We start from the raw sequence: 14,239 nt of genomic DNA, 5'->3' as shown, positions 1-14,239 counted from the left end.
GGAAACAAGAAAGAACTCTATTAACTAAAGGAGAGTGAAGAGAGCAGAACTGGGAGGATAACATATACAATAACAACAATGCTACAGAGAAAACTGGGAAAACTTAGAACTCTGATCAGTAAAATGATAAACTATGACTCTAGAATACTGATGATAAAGTACATCACTCACCTAATGTCAGAGAGTTGTTGAAATTAAAGAGCAGACAGAAATACATTTTTGAGCTCAGTCATTACAGGAATTGGTTTTGCTGAACTATGTATGCTTATTAGGAGGACCTTATTAATTTTTTTCATTTTTTTAGTGTATGTATAAAAAGCGGGAGGGACAGAGGATAAATTCATGTAATATAAAGAAGTAAATTTATTTTCAAAAATAAAAATGTAGATTTTTATATGAAAGAAATCAGAAAAGAAGTTTGCATTGGAAAATGTAATGTGAGTATTACAAAAAGCTTCCTTATTTTTTTTTTACTTTAACAGCACAGTCTGCTGCCTTCACTTTAACTTAGAAAGCTATGACTATTTTATTTTTAAATAAATTCAAAAGAGGTCACAGTTGGGGTTCAGGAAAACTCACCATGAAGATAACTTAAACTGCCCCTTATCTATTAGACAGAATCTTGGTTCACAACAGTCATAGTTGGTGATGGCAGATCTTAATTCACCTGATTCTTTTGGATTTCAGCTGCAAAAAAATGGACTTATTTCTAAGGCTCTTTCTAGTTCTAAAATTCTTTTTTTTTTCCAGTGGGTTACTGAATACTTTTATTCTGCACATAGAAGCCACTAAGGATTTGGTCTGTGGGTTCGTTGGGCTGCAGAGTACATGGCTCCACACATCAACACCAGGGTTGGGGGTAAGAACAGGTCAATCTATCGCAGTCACAAGATGATAAAGGGTCTTCTGACAGAGAGCCAGATGATCAGGTAGTCTCCAGTATAAGACAGTTCTAACAAAGCAGTGAGAATATCACAGAAAGGTTGAAGGGAGAGGGAAGTTAAGCAGCAGAGGCCCCTGCACCCAAAACAAGACTGGTCTAGTACTTGGTGCTGCCCATTTTTAGGACAGGAGCAGACTTCTAAAGAGGTGACTGGCTCCTGCAAGCTCTTAGGCCTCCTAGCCACAGAACTTACTTGGCCCGAGGGTTTCTGAAGTTCCTTCCAGCAAATTTAGCCCTGCTGCCCAGCTCTTTGTCAATTCTGAGAAGCTGGTTATACTTGGTCAGATGCTTAGATCAGCAGGGGGCACCAGTCTTGATGTGCCCAGTACAGAGACTCACCACCAAGTCTGCAGTGAAGGTATTTTCAGTCTTCCCAGGGCCATGGGAAACCATTACTCCCCAGTCATTGGATTGGGACAGTTTACATGCCTGGAGAGATTCAGTCACAGAACCAATCTGGTTCACTTTGAGTAGGAGGCAATTGCAGGCCTTCTCGTTCACAGCCTTTTCAATTTTCTTGGGATTGGTCACTGTGAGATCATCTCCTACCACCTGGATGCCAACAATAGCAGTGAAATTTTTCCAAGATTCCCAATCATCCTGGTCAAAGGGATCTTCAATAGACACCACTGGATAATCCTTGATGAAGCTCTTGTAGATGTCCCCAAGCTCAGAAGGGGAGATGTATCTGCTGGAATCATCAGGAGACTTGAAGTCCAAGTCATATTTCCCAGATCAGAAGAATTCAGAGGCAGCAACATCCATGCCAATTATGACCTTATCAGTATAGCCAGCCTTTCCAAAAGCATTCTTTAGCAGGACCAGAGCTTCTTTATTCTCCAGGATGTTAAGAGCAAAGCTACTCTCATCCCCTATGTTGGTGGCATCTTGTCTTTTTTTTCTGTTTAATCACACTCTTCAAGTTGTGGTAGGCCTCAGCTCCAATGCACATGGCCTCCTTAAAGTTTGCTGCTCCAACAGGGAGGATCATGAACTCCTGCATGGTCAACTTGTTACCAGCATGGGAGCCACCATTGATCATGTTGAAGGCTGGAACAGGCAGGATGACTTCATTGTTGCCTGCAAGGTCAGGAATGTGACGGTACAGGGAGACACCTTTCTCAGCAGCTCCGGCCTTACAAACAGCCAGAAACATTCCCAAAATGGCATTTGTACCAAATTTGGATTTATTCTCAGTGCCATCCATCTCTGTCATCAATTTGTTGATCTTCTCCTGCTCCACAACATTCAATTTCTTGCTAATTAGGGTCGGGGCAATAGTTTTGTTGATGTGCTCAGCTGCTTTTGAGACACCTTTCTCCCTGTAGTGGGTCTTATCATTGTTTTGGAACTTCAGGGCTTCATGGATAACAGTAGAAGCTCCACTAGGCACAGCAGCTCAGAATTGACCTTTTTCAGTGTAGAGATCAACTTCAACAGTAGGGTTTCCACGAGAGTCAAAGATCTCTCTTGTAAATAGACATGTTGAGTTTCTGGATGGGGCTTTCTCCACTGAGCTCAGAGAACAGAGGCTGAGGGCCTAAAATTCTATAATTCTATAATGCAAGAATAGTATAACTGAGTGACCCCAGCTTTGAGTTTGCCTGGGATGGTCCTCTACTTCTCTACACATGAAAATATATATTAGTTGAAATTAGATTAAAATAAACACTAATGTCAGGTATGAAGTGAAAAGTAAGTGACTATGGATAATTAAGTAAACTTTGGGATTTGTGAAGGTTTAAAAATGACTTTTACATTAGTTTTAGTTATTCAGATTGGTAGTACGCATTTGAAGTTTGTATCTTTTTTTGTTTGTCTTTAAGACTAGCTTAAGAGACAACTGAGGCAGCTAGGTGACTCAGTGGGTAGAGCACTGGATGTGGAGACAGGAAGACCTGAGTTCAAATAGGCCTCAGACGCTTTCTAGCGATGTGATCCTTGCGTAACTTCTGTTTGCCTTAATGCACTGGAGAAGGAAATGGCAAGCCACTCCAATGTCTTTGTCAAGAAAACTCCATGGACTTGGGGTCACAAAGAATTGAGCACTACTGAATGACTGAACCACAACAATAAAGTGCTAACTAGTCCTTATTGAATACCCAAAACAAGTAGTGCAGAGAAGGGGATAAAGGAGCTTTTGCTTCTTACTTATTGTACCTAAGAGATGGATCTGGTAGCAACCATAGTGGTTAATTGGTAACTTTCATTTATCCTATTTCAGAAGACAAAAAAGAATCATTGAATCTAGAAAGGAGTCACTTTAAAATAGAGGTAAGTAAAAAAAAAAAACCCAAACAATAAGCAGGTATGGGTAAAAGTCACGAAATAGGGTATTAAGCCTGACACTTCAGTAATTAATTATGTAATTAAAAAGTAATTAAAAATGAACTCCCTCCACATTTCTTACTACCTTCATGTTTACTGTTCCTGTGCCCTCTTCGTTTTGGTCCCCAAATAGTTCGTTTTGCTTTTTTGGCTATGGATTGTTGGGATCTTAATTTCTCCTTCCCAATGTATGAGTTCAGACATATCTTTTCTCAGTAGCACATGAAATATTAGGAGTTAAGGAGGAAACAAAATATATTCTAATTTTGTCAGGACTGCTTAGTGCAATAGTAAAGGGTATGGGTGGTCATCAAAATCACACACACGGAGAAAAAAATATTTCTTTTGTTTAAAGGGGAGGAGACTGATGATGCAGTATATGTGCAAATTAGCCGGGTCATGACTCTTTCTGGCTCTCATTTCATTTTGTAAACAAAAGCAGGCCTGAATTCAATCAAATGTTACTTGTTAAAGTAAACTAGCAAAACTCTGGTGAAAATTAAAGTAGAACAGAGTATGGTTTTAATAATTTCATTCTCTACTCTTGTTTTCAGATTTTTTTATAAAAGTAAATCCATCCCACCATTTCATTCCATGGGGTTTGCCCTTCATTCTCTGTCCTTTTCATTAAAATTAAAGAGAGTTTTAATGGGTGTTATACTATAATGAATAGAAAATCCATACCAAAAAAAAAAAAAAAGCCACAATCCTAGCAGCAAATAGCCTTAAGCCTCAGAACTCTCATTATCATCACCTTTAGTATTTGGGATCATCAATAGAGGATTTTTTAAGATGAGAGAAATGAATCCCTATGTGCTTCTTAGCTATGAGTAATAACATGTGCTCTTGATAATGCCATCTGAAACAACCTAGGGAAATCTAGTGTTTTTTTGGTTAAACATTTTTTTAACCTAACTTAGTTGAATTTCCACTTAACTAAAGTCTAGAATGTCTGGAAAGGGTGAAAATAAACAAAAAGGAACTCTGAGTGGATGTGTTCAAAGAATCAAAAAGTTGAGAGAGATCTTAGTGGCCATTAAAGTAATGTTGTGAAGTGTTAAGTTTATTGAGTTTGAAGTCAAAGGACTTGTTTTCAAATGCCAACTCTACTACTTAGAAGTGCAGCAATGTGACCTTGTGTGGATTGCTTAATCTCCCTAAATCTCCACTTGCTCATCTATAAAATAAATTATTTGAACTACATGATATCTAAGGCTCCCTCCATTTCTGCTGTTTGATCTATTGAAACCACAACTTGTCAAATAAATTTCCCACATCTCCAATCTATTGTTTTAAGGTCTCAGGCTGAAGCATTTTTGTCTCACCTATAATACAATACAACACAATAAAATGAAATAAACATTGGTCAAATACCTGCTGTGAGTTGACCATCATGCTAGTTTTTGAGAGTGATACAAAGTTTAGATATCAGGACCAATAAACCGAGTAGATACCAGCACATCTAACCTGACCACAGTTAACCATGTGCATAGCTAGTGCTATTGGTAAAGGGTTGCTGCTGTTGCTTTTGCTGATGGGTTTTGTTTTACATTACAAAATTTACAGATTATCCCCACTCTGTGAGAAGTCTGTAAAGTAAAATATGTAAAGCACATAGTGTACATAATATATTTGTATAAAATATATACAGTAAAATAACTAAATAAAACTAACAGTAGTAACCTCATCTGAAAGCGCATGCAAAATCCCATATCTACGCATTCCCCCACCTCTCTATTTTTGAAATGAAATGAAATGAAATGAAACTCATTTTTTCCTCCCTCCCACCTCTCCTCACCCCATTATGGAAAATAAAGGGAAAAACACCCTTATTATAAATATGGATAGTTAAACAAAACAAATTCCCTCAGTGACTGTATACAAAAAATAGTGTCTCATTCTCCACAGTAAATCCATCACCTGTCATTGATAGTATGTTTAATTATCAGTACTAAGGAATCATGAATAGTCATTTTAGTGAACATACTTTTTATAGTTTTCAGAATAGTTTCTTTCTAATATTGTTGTTATTGTATCAATTGTTCACCTAGTTCTGCTCATTTTCGTAAGTTTGTGAAAAGTCCTCAAATGTTTATTATTATGCTATTTCTGTAATACATTATTCTTCAGGGCATGCTTACTTCAAGTTGCATCAGTTCATATGTCATTTCATAATCTTTTGGAAATATTTTATTTCTTAATTTCTTAAGAGCACAATAGTATTCCATCATATTAATATGCCAAAACAAAACCATTCCTCAATTGCTGGCCATCCCCTAAACACCTCCCCCCCCCCACCCCACCACAGCCCTTTTTGCCACTACAAAAAGAGTTACTATGATCCTTTCCTTTTTCTCTGAATCTATTCATTTGTTTCTACTACGTGACAGTCACTTAACCTATCTTTTTTTTTTTTAGCTCTTTTTACTAGGACAATGAAATTATTTCTTGAGGTTCCAAAAAGTAAGACTCTTTATTTCCTTGATGATTAATTTCAACTGAAGTCACAAGAAAGCAACTCAGTTTCTCATATGTTTTTCTCACTTTAGACATGCTGTAAACCATGAAAAAATAGGTAGATGCTAATGTATCTAAAATGAAAAAGGAATGCAGTCTCTACTGCTTCTCTCCTCATGTTCCCCACTTTTTAAAAAACCTATGTAAAGCATCATCTTCAAATTTTCTCCACATCAGTAGGACTCAGAGCAATTTATTAGCCCCTAGCAGTTCCATTCATATCAAATCTTTCCTCTTCTCTTCCCACCCATAGTGAAATCTAATTACTTCCTCCACCCCCCCTTAAAATGACCACTCTGTCTCCAAAGACAGACTCAAAACAGGACCGGTTAAGATCCTTTGGGAACAGAGATTAGCTCATGGTTCCATCTGTTAGAATTAAAACATTCCCTTTTCTTAAAGGATCTGATTCCAAGCTCCCCGGAGTGATCATTTGGTACTTGCATTGTCTTATACCTCAGCTTTTTCTCCTTTGCATTTTTTTCATATGTCTGATGGACTCGGTATATGGTATTTTCTTGGTTACATTGTTTGAAAATATACCTGGAGAACTGCCCAATTTGGAAATTACTTAAACTACAAAAAGGTCCAACAGTCTTTAACAGTTCTAGAAGTTCATGCCATGAGCCTACAATTTATTGAGTAGGGTTAGATGTTCATTGCCTATGACACTTTTAATACCATTACATCGAAGTTTATACAAGAAATTCCAAGTTTAAAACTGGAATCTTAGCAATAACAGCTGGGTCATTTGTTTATGTGATAGACAGGAAAGAATGACTTCTGTAATCTTCATATTTGGCTCTAGGATTTTGCTTTTATAAAAAAAATTCAGATAGAGTTGAACACTTTAATTTGTCCCTTATGTTAAGATCTCTGCCTTGAGGAGTTCTTGTTCTTGTTTTCTTCTTCTATTATATGTATCTATATATATTTTTCTCTCTCTCATGACAAACAAGTTCTTAAAATATTGAATACTGTAGCCCACCTCTCTGACAGTCAAGGGTAAGTTGTTAGCTCCTGGTCCTCTCCCCCGGGCGCCTCACATTCCACATTTTGTTTCTAGCATGAAAGACTTTGTTTTAAATCATAATAGCATCCAGGCTGTAATCACATTATAACGCACATGGAGAACTTGCAAAATGTCATGTGTTTTGGATTTGACATTCTGATTTATGGTTGTGCTCTCCAGTTACACAGCTGCAATCTAATTTTCTGTCAAAGATGTTTTCCATTTTTCTATTACTTTGTTGCACCCTGTCTTTATGCAAGGAAAAATGAAAGACACCAGGTGAAGTCACAGCCTAGGTACAAATGGTTTTGTCAGATAGTGTAAAAGTGTGTGCCAGTGTTTCCAAAAACCCATAATTTTTGACTAAAAGTGTACAATATGCTTTTGACTTGATGCTATCACAAATTAAAGAAGTTCGTGGAAATCATTTGTAGTCCTCAGACCATCCTATAACCTTTCTATTGCTGTTTTATAATATCCACCTCCTGGGAGGAAAGACCATGAATTGAAATTTTCCATCTGAACACAGGTAATTGCAAATTACAGATCCCTCCTTATTTTGCTTACTTCAGACAACCATAGAACGGACCTCAGAGATCAAGTCTTAGAGATCAAGGGACCTAGAATCACAAGTTGTTAGAACAAGAAGAGGCTTGAGAGATGAGTCATCAAGTCAACATGCATTTACTAAGTAATTAATACATATCATGCACTATGTTGATACAAACAAATTTTAAAGATATATTCTTTAAGTCAATGAACTCACAGTCTAATGGGAGAGAAATCTGAGACCCACAGAGGTTAAGTGACTTGTCCCAGATCACATAGATAACAAGTAACAGAGCTGGGTCTAGACCTCCATGTTTCTGAATACCCAGTGGAGATCTGCTTGCCTTACATCATTTAATTTTAAAAATGAGCTTTATTGATAAAGCTCATAATAGCACAAATAGTATTCTAACTAAATTTCACAAAATATGCTAAAAAGAACATTGCTCTTTTGTTTGGAGTCAGAACTACTAATTTCTCATGTAATGCTAGTGAAAAAATGTGCTAAACCATATTTGGGGCTGCCATTACATATGACACCCCAATGTACATTGGTCCATAAATGGAAGCAAATTTCATGCTATGGGTTTAACAAGCCTGAACAACAGCTGTATCATATTTAACACATTCCTATTTTTAACAAAAGCCAGGAGGATACTGAATATGAGTATATTTATGGTAGGTCAATAAAGCCATAGTGATAAGGATGTAAAAACCATTTGATTAGCTAATGATATAAATGATAAAGGATATGTGACCATTAATTACTTTCTTAGGATAATTTCAAATTGTTTGACAGAATAGTTGGATGATTGCACAGCTCCAACAATAGTATATTTGTATGTCTTTCTTCCTCTAACACCTCCAACATTGACTAAAAATTTGTCATCTTTGCTGATTGTGTATGAGATGAAATTTTAGAGTTGTTTTGGTCTGCATTTCTCTCTTTTATTAGGAATTTGAAGTAATCTTTTATATGATTGTTAATGGTTAGAAATTCTTCCTCAGAAGAAAACCACTTATATCCTGGAGAAAAAGCTCTTGAAAATACATAATATGTACAAATGTATATACATGTACATATATATATGTATATCTATCTATCTATCAGATATGAAAGGACATGATCTTCACCTCTAGGAAGTTTTAGGAGTCTGGAGTCTGACCACACTGACTCCTCAGTGTCTTCCTGACATTTCACTAATGACTAAAAATTTACTTTATTAATTATGAACTATATGACTACTTGAGGGATATATTAGAACATTTGTTTTTCATCGAACAATTTGCAATTGATACTTATTAATCAACTCTCTAGAGTCTCTTACTTTTTAAATGAAATATAGAAATCTCTTTCTCATTATTAATAATTCCTATTGATCTACATTAAAATAATAATAGCTAGCTTTTACCTAACTCTTTGATGTTTGTAAAATGCTTTACAAGTGTGATCTCATTTTATTCCTACAATTACATTGGGTGGTAGAAGCCATTATTGACCCCATTTTGCAGATGAGGAAATAGATTGATAGAGTTTAACTTATTTGCTCAGGGTAACACAGTTAACTAGTAAGTTAGGCTGGATTTGAAATCAGGTCTTCCTGACTCCAGGCATATATTCATCATTCATTGCTGAAGAAGACGCTGCCATCAGAGAAATGATGACATGACTTGCACTTGACTTTGTTTTGAGTGAGGGAGGGCTGTGCAGGGCACCAGCCTCACTTCTCCTCCAGAGATATCTGAATCCAGTAGTGACCAGATATTCATTGGGATGAGTGGAGATGACCGAGGATGAAGCAATCAGCGTTAAGTGACTTGCCCAAGGTCACACAGCTCAGTTAAGTGTCTGAGGTGAGATTTGAACTCAGGTCCTCCTGACTCCTGCAGTGGTGCTCTATCCACTGCACCACTTAGCTGCCCCTGACTCCAGGCATGGTGCTCTATCCACTGTGCCACCTGACTGTATACTTTATTAGCAAATAAGGGCAATAATAAACATTTTTATGCATACATGTACATACACTCATGTATGTGTACACATATTATTAAAAAAAATTTTGGCTACAACTAATATCAATGTCACCATCAAAGCCACCTCAAACTCTCAGTATATCAATTAGTTGACTCCATTTAACTTAAAACAATTGCAAATCAACTGAATCACTCTAGATAACAATTAAAGTATGTTTAAGGGATCTTCATATTTCTCCTTAGGAGTATTCCTTTCTCTTTGTCTTCTTTTCAAAAATACAGAAAATAATCCTTCCTAAAACTGTTCATAAAATTCTCTGTAAAATTTCCCCATAAAATTCCACCTAACATAGTTCTCCTTAGAAGGAAGTTCATCCTTATTCAACTCTCAGTTTCATAGTTTCTCATGGATTGTAGTTCATAAGTGTAGGGAAAAACATACATAATACAGATTTCTCGTAGCTCATTTTGGATCATATATAAACATACCTTCTTTCGGATTCCATACTGTGAGGTAGTTCCTCTTAAATTATTTTAAACTGACTTTTCACAAAATCCCTGTGGATTCAATTTCTCATTCAATTCATTTTGGCAAACATTTATTACATGCCTACTATGGTGTGGTATGGGCATGGTGGTAATTGTTGGGGACACAAAAGGAGACAAAAGACAGTCCCTGCCTTCAAGGAGCTTACAGTCTAATGAGGGAGACAACATATAAACACACACACACATATACATATACACAAAGCAAACTATATGCAGGATAAATACGAAATACTTAAAAGAAAGAAAGCACTGGAATTAAGAAGAGGGGAGGGAGGCTTCCTGTAGAAGGTAGAAGGTAGAATTTTAGTTGGGGCAGCTAGGTGGTGCAGTGGATAGAGCACCAGTGCAGGAGTCAGGAGGACCTGAGTTCAAATCTCACCTCAGACACTTGACACTCACTAGCTGTGTGACCTTGGGCAAGTCACTTAACCTCAATTGACTCATCCTGGGTCATCTCCAGTCATCCTGATGAAAATCTGCTTACCGGATTCAGATGGCTCTGGAGGAGAAGTGAGGCTGGTGACCTGCACAGCCATAGCCCTCCCTCACTCAAAACAAAGTCAAGTGCAAGTCATGTCATTATTTCTCTGATGGCATGGTCTTCTTCTGCAATGAAGGATGAACACACAACCACAGAATTTTAGCTGGTATTTAAAGGAAGCCAGAAAGGTCAGAAAGTTGGGAGTGGAGGAGGGAGAGTGCTCCAGGTGGGGTGGACAGCCAGTAAAAATGCTTATGACTGAGAAATGGGGCTTTTTTTTAATGGAACGACCAGGAGACCAGTGTGACAGGACTATGGATCAATATATATATATATATACATATATATGTATATATGTATATATATATATAAAATCATTGAAGTCATAGGGAGAGGTATTTCACAACAATACATTTCTCAACCTTCTCTATAAACTGTCAATTGGCACTGTTCTTCCCAACATTCTGAGTCCTTTTAGCTGCAAAACTTGAGAACAGCCACGATGGCAGAGTTGGAAGAAGCACCATATATCACTTTGTTCCATAATTACTCCAGAAATGGTCTAAGAAGAAAGTGAGGCTGAGTAGTGATTGCAAAATCAAAGGAGAAACTACAGTAGTCCATCTTTCTATCCCAAGATCACAATAAATGTGTAGGTCAAGAAATAATCTTTTTTCAATCATGGATTTCTGGTTGTCCAATAATTCTTAAATTATTTCTCCTGGATCTATTTTCCAGGTTGATTGTTTTTCTCATGAGGAATTTTATGCTTTCTTCTATTTCTTCACTCCTTTAATTTTGTTTGACTGATACTTGATGTCTCACTGAGTCATTAGCTTCCACTTGCCCAACTCTATTTTTATTTTCTCTGCCTCCCTCCCTTCCCTCCCAAAACTGTATGCAATCCAATATAGACTCTACATATATATTCTTATTAAGTATATTTTCACATTAGTTATTCTGTATAGAAGAATTAGAATGTATGGGAGGAACCATGAGAAAAAAAAAGCAAAACAAAAAAAGAGCAAACGGTATATTTTGGTCTGCAATCAGATTCCATATTTCTTTGTCTGAATATGGATGGCATTTTTCATCATGAGTCTTTTGGAGTTTTAAGTCCTTGCATTTCTGAGAAGAGCTATGTCTATCAAAGTCAATCATCACACAATGTGGCTGTTACTGTGTACAATATTCTCCTGGTTCTGCTCCCCTCACTCATAATCAGTTCATATAAGTCCTTACAGGCCTCTCTGAAGTCTTCCTATTTATCATTTCTTATAGCAAGATAGTATTCCATTACATTCATATACCACAACTTGTTCAGCCATTTCCCAACTGAAGGACATCCCCTTGATTTCCAGTTCTTGGCCACCACAAAAAGTTCACTATAAATATTCACTATATTATAAATTATTCACTATAAACATTTTTGTACATGTGGGTCCTTTCCTTATGTTTATGTTCTTGTTGGCATACAGTGCTAGAAGTGGTCTAGGGTATATACATTTGTATAGTCCTTTGGGTGTAGTTTCAAACTGTTCTCCAGAATGGTTGGATCAATTTACAACTCCACCAACAGTGCGTCAGTGTTCCAATTTTTCCACATCTTCTCCAGCATTCATAATTTTCCTATCTTGTCATGTTAGCCAACCTGATAGGTATGAAGTGGTGCCTAAGAGTTGTTTTGATCTGCATTTCTTTAATCAGTAGTGATTTACAGCATTTTTTTTCATATGACTATAGATAGCTTTAATTTCTTTCTCTGAAAAGTGCCTGTCCATATCCTTTGGCCATTTATCAATTGGAGGATGACTTGTATTCTTATAAATTGGACTCAATTTTCTACATATTTTAGAAATGAGGCCTTTATCTGAGACATTGGTTGTAAAATCTTTCCCAATTTTCTACTTCCCTCCTAATCTTGGTTGCATTGGGTTTGTTTGTGCAAAAACTTTTCAATTAAATATAATCAAAATTATCCAGTTTGTATTTCATAATGTTCTCTAACTCTTTTTTGGTCATAAATTCTTCTGTTCTTCAGAAATCTGACAAGCAAACTATTCTTTGTTTTCCTACCAATTCTGATGTTTAAGTAATTAATTTCTTCAATTAGCTTTTCTACAACTCTTTCCATTTGGCCTATTCAGCTTTTCAAGTAGTTGTTTCCTTCAGTGGATTTTTTTCCATTTGACCAATTGTATTTTTTAAAGAATTATTTTCTTTAGCAATTTTTTGTTGTCCCTTTTCCACATTACTAATTCTTTCTTGCATACCTCTCATTTCTTTCCCCAGTTTTTCTTCTGTCTCTCTTATTTGACTTTTAAAATCGTTTTTGAGCTCTTCCAAGAAGACTTCTTGGACTTGAGATCAATTCATATTTGGCATTTTGACAATGTTATCCCCTTCTGAGATTGTTTTGATCTTCCTGTCACCACAGTATGTTTCTATGGTCAAAGTTCTTTTTTTTTCTTGCTCATTTTTTTACATGTCTTTTAAAGTTGAGCTCTACTACTGGGGCAAAGGGGACTTTTTCCCAAGTTTCTCATGCAGAGGCCTCTGGTGCTGTTTCTTGCGTACTACACTGAGGTAGCCGAGTCTAATCTCACCTGTTGTTGCCCAGGTTCCAGAGGTGGCAATTTGCTTTCTGTGCTGGGACTAGAGGTCTCACAGGACCCAGGGGCCTCAGTTGTTGATTTGTTCTGTGGTTAAGAGCTTCCTGCTGGCTAGCGCAAACATTGTTTGTGCAGGGCTACACTTCCCTTTCACCCAAGTGAGACAGACTTATCCTGAAGTCCTTATAAGTTATTTTAAGCTGGAAAATTGTTATGTTGCTCCAGAATCTATTTAGAGGCTTGATTTAACATTCTTTCTGAGGGAAACTGTGAAGAGCTCAGGCAACTTCTTGGCTTCTCTCCACCATCTTGACTCTGCTCCTGTATGGCACCTTTTAATTAAATGTGGCTTTCAGGTCTCTCTCTTTTAAGTAGGTCTATTTTTACTTAGGAGGTTATCAGTATATTCTGATAACTAATTATTGAATTAGGACCAAGGTTTTCCCCCTTTTCTACTTCCTCATCTATAAACCAAGGAGTGTGGGAAATCTCTCTTAGAGATTTTTCCAGACCAATATGTAATTAGACAGTAAAAGAAATTCTATATTTAGACAAATGAACATATTCCTGCTCATTGTATTTTCTCAGACAGGTCTGGTGAAGTGTTGATTCTCCCTATTAGTAAGACAGGTGATAATGAAATTGACATCTTTTTGATCAAGATTAGAGTGACATATCCCAAGTTCTTCATTTTAATATAGCCCACACCTGTCTTTTTGTTAACCAATTCAAATTGATTGCCACCCCTCAGGAACACCTTTTCCTTGAAGGACAAATAAACTGTGACCTTACTGTCTTTGGTTTAAGAGACACGGCTAAATGACCATCCTTTTATTAATAATCTGCTAGCCTTATTAATACAATGGTTAAATTACCCAGAAACTATGTCTCTTGAACCATTTTAAACATCACAAGAGCACTGTAATCTTAAAAATTTTGACCACTGTTAAATGGTGGGATTATATTCCAGAAGTGAACTGAAAAAGTGAGCAGTTGAAGAGATAGAGGTAACTCTGCTTTGATCTTTCTTACAACTGAAACATTGTAAATGATTACTTGCTTTTATTATTCTTTATGCCATTATTGGATTGTTTTGATTTATAGGCAGTTATGAACAATTGCTTATATAAAGAAGTTTCTTTAGTTTATTATATAGATGATAATAACATATCAAATTTTATTTAATAATGAATTATGTTTAAATTAGATGAATTGTTTGCTAAATTAATTAAAATAATATTTAATGAATTGGGGTGGTGGCTCAAGGCTGATTG

The 14,239-nt window shown here is 36.4% G+C and overlaps 1 pseudogene; it reads right to left on the bottom strand.

Annotated features, from left to right (window-relative positions):
• Positions 1 to 1,132: 1,132 nt before the first annotated feature.
• LOC140525580 (alpha-enolase pseudogene) lies at positions 1,133 to 2,159 on the bottom strand (annotated as a pseudogene).
• Positions 2,160 to 14,239: the final 12,080 nt, after the last annotated feature.

The sequence above is a fragment of the Notamacropus eugenii genome, chromosome 1, assembly GCF_028372415.1.
Source record: "Notamacropus eugenii isolate mMacEug1 chromosome 1, mMacEug1.pri_v2, whole genome shotgun sequence".
Lineage (NCBI taxonomy): Eukaryota > Metazoa > Chordata > Mammalia > Diprotodontia > Macropodidae > Notamacropus > Notamacropus eugenii.
The sequence above is the reverse complement of the archived record's forward strand: the minus strand, read 5'-3'. Positions and strand labels throughout refer to the sequence as shown.